The sequence below is a fragment of the Gouania willdenowi genome, unplaced genomic scaffold, assembly GCF_900634775.1.
Source record: "Gouania willdenowi unplaced genomic scaffold, fGouWil2.1 scaffold_290_arrow_ctg1, whole genome shotgun sequence".
Taxonomy (NCBI): domain Eukaryota; kingdom Metazoa; phylum Chordata; class Actinopteri; order Blenniiformes; family Gobiesocidae; genus Gouania; species Gouania willdenowi.
In genome coordinates this window covers 66,338-72,346 of record NW_021145050.1, presented here as the reverse complement: position 1 = coordinate 72,346, position 6,009 = coordinate 66,338, and the positions used below count along the sequence as shown (strand labels likewise).

Sequence of the window (6,009 nt, the reverse complement as noted above, 5' to 3'; positions counted from 1 at the left end):
TGGGAGTAGGTGGGAAGCCTCAATATGCATGTTGGTCTGAGGAGGTCATTGTACAAGATGAAGATGGTTCATATCACACACACCCATTTATTTTGACAACTGATTGTCCCTTCAATTTAATGGGAAGAGACCTCCTCAGTAAATTACAGATCAGTTTAGTGCCAACTGCTAATGGAATAGTGCCAAAGAAACTTTTATCAGATACTAAAGAATCACTTATGGTGTTGCAAAGCCCAGTCATTCCTAATAAATTCTATACATTGGATCCAGTGTCAACAGGCCCTCGGTCAGTGGTTGGATCTATGGAAGAACTGCGGGCTAAAATAGCTAAAACATTTGTAGTTCCCACAGAAGCACAGAGACAGTGGCCACCACATGTTACAATGATTTATGTCAGACCAGATGGGCCACTGCCAGGTCAACCAGACTGGCTACGGAGACCAGACCTGTCCCCTGAGGGCAGAGCAACTGCTAAAGCCTGGGAGGAAAAGTTTTTGCGATTGTCACCACAGAAAATAACATTGACAGACGTTTGTTGGTCTCCAGATGGATGGATTATAATCAGAGTGACGTTGCCTCCAGAGCTGACACCAATAAACCCCCCACGGTTTCCACACATCTGTTTACAAAAACCTGCACATAAACAGTGGAAAGATGCAAATGATCTGTTGGCTGCACTTCCTGTCAAGAGTGACCTTTGGAGGAAAGAGAGACACAATGTGTTCACATACAGAGGCTCCTTTTGTGGCTTTGTGAAAAAACAAATGTTGAACTGGTGTACTTTGGCGCCCCCTGCTGTGCATTTGGATGCATGACTGTCTGTGTGCACTCTGACTTCAGATGACTTTCCTACAGTACCATCATGTCTGTGGGCTACATCAAAAACAGATGTTGGACTTATGACAACCGCAACATCTGTAACCATAGATCCAGCCACATCCCACAGGCCTCGAATTAGACAATATCCACTCAAATCAGATGCAAAAGAAGGAATAAAGCCTGTTATTAATGATTTACTCATTGCAGGCGTGCTACAGGAACATGACGCAGCTGAATGCAACACCCCCATCTTCCCTGTAAAAAAGCCACAAGGTGGCTGGAGAATGGTGCATGATTTAAGAGCAGTAAATCAGGCTGTTAAATCACGAGCTCCAAATGTACCAGACCCACACACATTGTTAAATGAATTACAACCCCATCAAAAATGGTTCACTGTAATTGATTTAAGTAATGCATTTTTCTCCATCCCTCTTCATAGTACAGCGCAGGGGTGGTTTGGATTCACATTTGAGAACAAAAAATACTCTTACACTCGCCTTCCACAAGGGTTTTGTGACAGTCCTACGATCTTTTCAGCGGAGATTAACAGATGCATCAGCCACCACACGTGGCCAGAGACCACACAGATAATTGTTTATGTTGATGATATTTTATTGGCAAGCCCCACCAAAGCGGAAAATGAAACAGAGGCAATCAGGCTGTTCACACATTTGGCAAAAACAGGAAATAAGGCCTCATTGAAAAAACTCCAATTTACACAGGAAAAAGTAACATTCCTTGGACATAACATCTCAGCTGAAGGGAAAGAACTTACTACATCACGTAGGGAAGCAGTACAAATGGCACCAAAACCGCTTACCGTCAGACAAATGATGGCCTTTTTAGGCCTGGCAAATTATTGCAGGTCGTGGATCGTTGATTATGCCATCATAACTGCCCCATTACAGAACCTAATGTTAGACACACATCAAACTTTAAGCGCACCTTTGCAGTGGACACCTGAAGCGGAAGAAGCATTTACAAAAGTGAAACAAATCATAACAGGAACAGGGGTGATGGCGCTGCCAGATTACAACAAGCCATTTACACAGTCTGTTGACTGTAAGGACGGTTACATGACATCAGTACTACTACAGCAATATGGTGAGAAGCAACGACCAATAGCCTATTACTCTAAACGATTAGATGATGTGGCTAGGGCGCTTCCCCATTGCGTTCAGGCGGTTTGCGCCGCAGCCATGGCTGTGCACGCGTCTGCTGAAGTAGTGTTGTTCCATCCTTTGACACTGTTAGTCAGCCATGCAGTTGACATCCTGTTAACACAAACAAAAATGTCATTCTTATCTCCTGCCAGGTTTTTACACCTTACCAACACCTTGTTGACACCAGCCAACCTCACTCTAAAGCGCTGTGCTGCTTTTAACCCAGCTACATTGATACCAACAGCTGACGATGGGACACCGCATGACTGTGGACAGTTAGTGTCGGTGACATGCAAACCACGTCCAGATTTGACAGACATTCCATTGGAAGACGGAGATGTAGTTTTTGTAGATGGCTCCTCCTCCAAAGCACCTGATGGAACAAATCATACTGGTTATGCAGTAGTTACATGCGACACTGTGTTGAAATCAGGCAAATTGGCTGGAAATCAGTCTGCACAGGCAGCTGAAATCGTGGCCTTGACAGAGGCCTGTAGACTTTTCAAAGGCAAGAAAGTCACAATTTACACTGATAGCCAGTATGCTTTCTCCACAGTTCATGTGTTTGCTGCTCAGTGGGCTAGGAGAGGTATGAAGACATCTAGTGGTAGGCCTGTGCAACATGCCTCCCTGTTAAAAGACCTCCTTGCTTCAGTCCTCTTACCTACATCATTGGCGATATGTAAATGCAAGGCACATACTGGCGCCACTGATGCTGTTTCTCTGGGTAATGCGAAAGCTGATGTTGAAGCTAAAAAAGCTGCTTTTACTGAAGCACTTACTGTTCAGTTGTTGCCTGTTGATGTTGTACCACTTGGCTTGCCGGATGAAGTCCTGATTGATATGCATGCCAATGCTCCTGAAAATGAAAAAACAAAATGGGTTACTGAAGGTGCTGTTAAAAATGACTCTGGAGTATTTATGTTAAATGACAAGCCGTGTTTGCCTAGAAGTTTGTTTGACGTCGTTGCTAGAATGAGCCATGGGTTGGCCCATGTCTCAACAGGAGGGATGGTAGACATAGTCAAACAGTCATTTCATATACCACTAGGACTCCAAACCCATTTTAAAAACTTTTGTCGTCAGTGTATCATCTGTTGCCGTCATAACCCTCAGGGTAATGTTAGGCCCCCTCGGGGTAAAACACCAGCTGGTACATATCCTTTTGAGGTCATTATGATGGATTTCATAACACTGCACACTATTCAGAGGTATACGTATTGTTTGGTTCTGGTGGACTCATTCTCAAAATGGGTCACCATAGTGCCCGCTAAAACAAATGATGCAATGACAGTGGCAAAGGCCCTTTTGACACGTATAATACCTCAACATGGCATCCCACGACAGATTTGGAGCGACAATGGACCCCATTTTGTTAACAGAGTAATACTCCTGCTGACAGAAGCCATGGGCATTGAATTAAAACATCACTGCTCCTACCACCCAGCCAGTGCTGGATTGGTAGAACGCAACAATGGTACCGTATGGTAGAACTATCTGCACGAACAGTAACTAATGATAGTTGCTATGTTTGCTCACATCTGCCGCACGCTGTAACATCCCCAACTTTGTTGTCTGCGTCCCTGCCAGCCCCTGACTCAAAGAACGTGCTAGATTGTTTACAAAATAAGTCCATGATCTCGTGCCCTCCTGTTTTACCAGTGCTAAAGACCCTCGAACCCCTAGGTCAGGCTGCTAAACACCTAAACACGAATGCTGTCCCCTGTGGTAATTATACTCACTGCTATCCTTTATGCGTACGATTTATTGGTCCACCAACTAACACCAAAGGTCTACCATCAGTAGACATAAACCATTGTGCTACCGTTCAGAGCGTCAGTACGGTTGCCCCAATGTTTGCTAGAGACGGTGTTTGGTTGAAGTGGGGTGACAAAGTTTATCCTTCCCCTCCAATTAATATGTCAGCCGTTTGTGTACCAGTAGCAGTCACAGATGGGTCTTTCATAGTTCATATGACAATGCCTAGTCGTTCTCGTCGTGAGATTATAACCTTCACCCCTCATGATCCAATATGGGGCTCAGACGTCCCTCACGAACATAGACATTGGTCAACTAGTCAAAAAGTCGTTCTTGCTCTTTTTCCTAACATAGGCGTGGGTAAGAATTCCCTTATGATAGAGACCCTCCAATACCGCCTTCACATGCTTCTTAATGCTACTTTAGCTGTTGATAACAAAATGAATGCTAGAACAGCGGCCACCGCGCAAATGGCTATCCAGAACCGTATGGCCTTAGATACGATCTTAGCTTCCACAGGTGGTGTGTGTGCTATGGTGGGTGCTACCTGCTGTACATACATACCTAATAACTCCTCGGAGTCCATCGAAGACGCCCTGCAAACACTCCGCAACCTGGAAGGTGCCATGTCAGCTGATGAGTCCAATGTCCATTCATCCGGGTGGGACTGGCTGTTCCAAGGCTCCTGGTTCCAATTTCTGCTACGTCTGGGTCTCCCTCTTCTGGCTGTGCTGCTGGTCGTTGGTCTTGCCTGCTGCTGCATCGTCCCCTGTGTGAAGAAAGGCATAGACAACATGATCATCGGTGCTATGCAGGTCCAGGCTTCCCCAGAGTACCAACTCCATGTTATGGGTCTCTCCCCATCTGCCCCATTGATGGACTAAGACCCTGCCACACCTTCCCATCATCACAGTGAGCGGTAAAGGTTCACTGCTACTGAGGGTCATGTGCTAGTAACCTCTGACCCTCCCTTACCAACTCCAAAAACACACTGAGACCTAAAGCCCCATTTTCGACACCATGGTTTTGGGTCATCATTTGTACATACACTCTGAACTGTCTCCAGATCACCGTGGATCAGAATCGATGTTCGCCCCAGCAGGGGGGGACGGTGGGGAATTTTTCCCGTACTAGCTGTCGGGTTTTCGCCCCACCTCACGGTGGTCATCCCTGTTGTTTTGGTCCCATGATGGCACCGGGTAAACCTGTGAAGACGCCCGTCTGCTTGATGTTTTCCAAACCCACAACAGGGCGGATATGTAAGATATGCTATAGTGTGTGTGTGTTTTTTACTACTTTATTAGTTATAATTAAATGATTAAACGATAGTTAGAATATGAAATTATTCATGATTAATTGTGTGTGTGTTTGCAAAACATATCCATTGTCCACCACAGCTGGTTTAAACTAGTTTGGGCCAGTGTGGGTGTACGTGACCCACTGCATGGACATATGAGCTGTTTTCTCCCCCAAAGTTTTTGTGTTACCATATATGGTATTAACACTGCACCCAGAGCGTTGTTGCACAGCCCCTCTGGGTGTGGTCTATGTTTTCTATAATAAATACCTCGTTCTGAGGCATCACCTCAGAGCAACTCAACTTATATCGGACTTCTGTGTCTCTTTGTTGGGTTTTTCTCCGAGCTGCAGCTCGCACCCCTCTGCCTCTGGTCGCCTTTTAAGTCAGATAGTGTTTTTCTCCTTGAGTTGTGATTGAGCAACGGTCTTAACGTATTTAGACCTAACAACCAGCATCAGGCAGCAGATCATCAAGTACAAGGAAGAACTTTCACATCCCATCACTGAGGATACAGGAACAGACTTCTGGCTGGAAAAGAGTGACAGTTTTTATCACAGTTTAAAGCCACTTGCGTTAGACTTGTTGGCTATGCCAGCTTCTCAAGCTTTTGCAGAGAGGGTATTCAGCATCACAGGTGACCTCACAAGAGGACGGCGCAACAGAGGAAGGGTCACATTGGAGCGAAGCGCTTTCCTTAAAATGAACAGAGAGAAATAGAACAGTTGTGTTCACTGCTATTTACAGCATTTCCTGTAGCTGCACAACTTGATATTGGTATTTGTTTTATTTAATATGAGAACAGAGATTTTTTGTTCCATGCAAAAATGGCATTACAGCTTAGCATGTAATTCACTTGTTTTGAGTTGAGCTTATTGATACCTCTTTTTATTTATTAACAGAAGAATTTCATTTTTTGTGCAATGACGATGCATATTTTCTTTTACATATTTATTTTTTCTTTTCAAACAT

At 44.7% G+C, this 6,009-nt stretch overlaps 1 long non-coding RNA gene across 1 annotated transcript; it reads right to left on the bottom strand.

The window, feature by feature from the left end:
• Positions 1–1,692: 1,692 nt before the first annotated feature.
• Positions 1,693–2,822, bottom strand: LOC114459288 (uncharacterized). Its single transcript, XR_003673300.1, has 3 exons — positions 2,765–2,822; positions 2,175–2,355; positions 1,693–2,093 (listed from the first exon to the last, which is right to left on the bottom strand). It is a non-coding gene; the product is annotated as an uncharacterized LOC114459288 (long non-coding RNA).
• Positions 2,823–6,009: the final 3,187 nt, after the last annotated feature.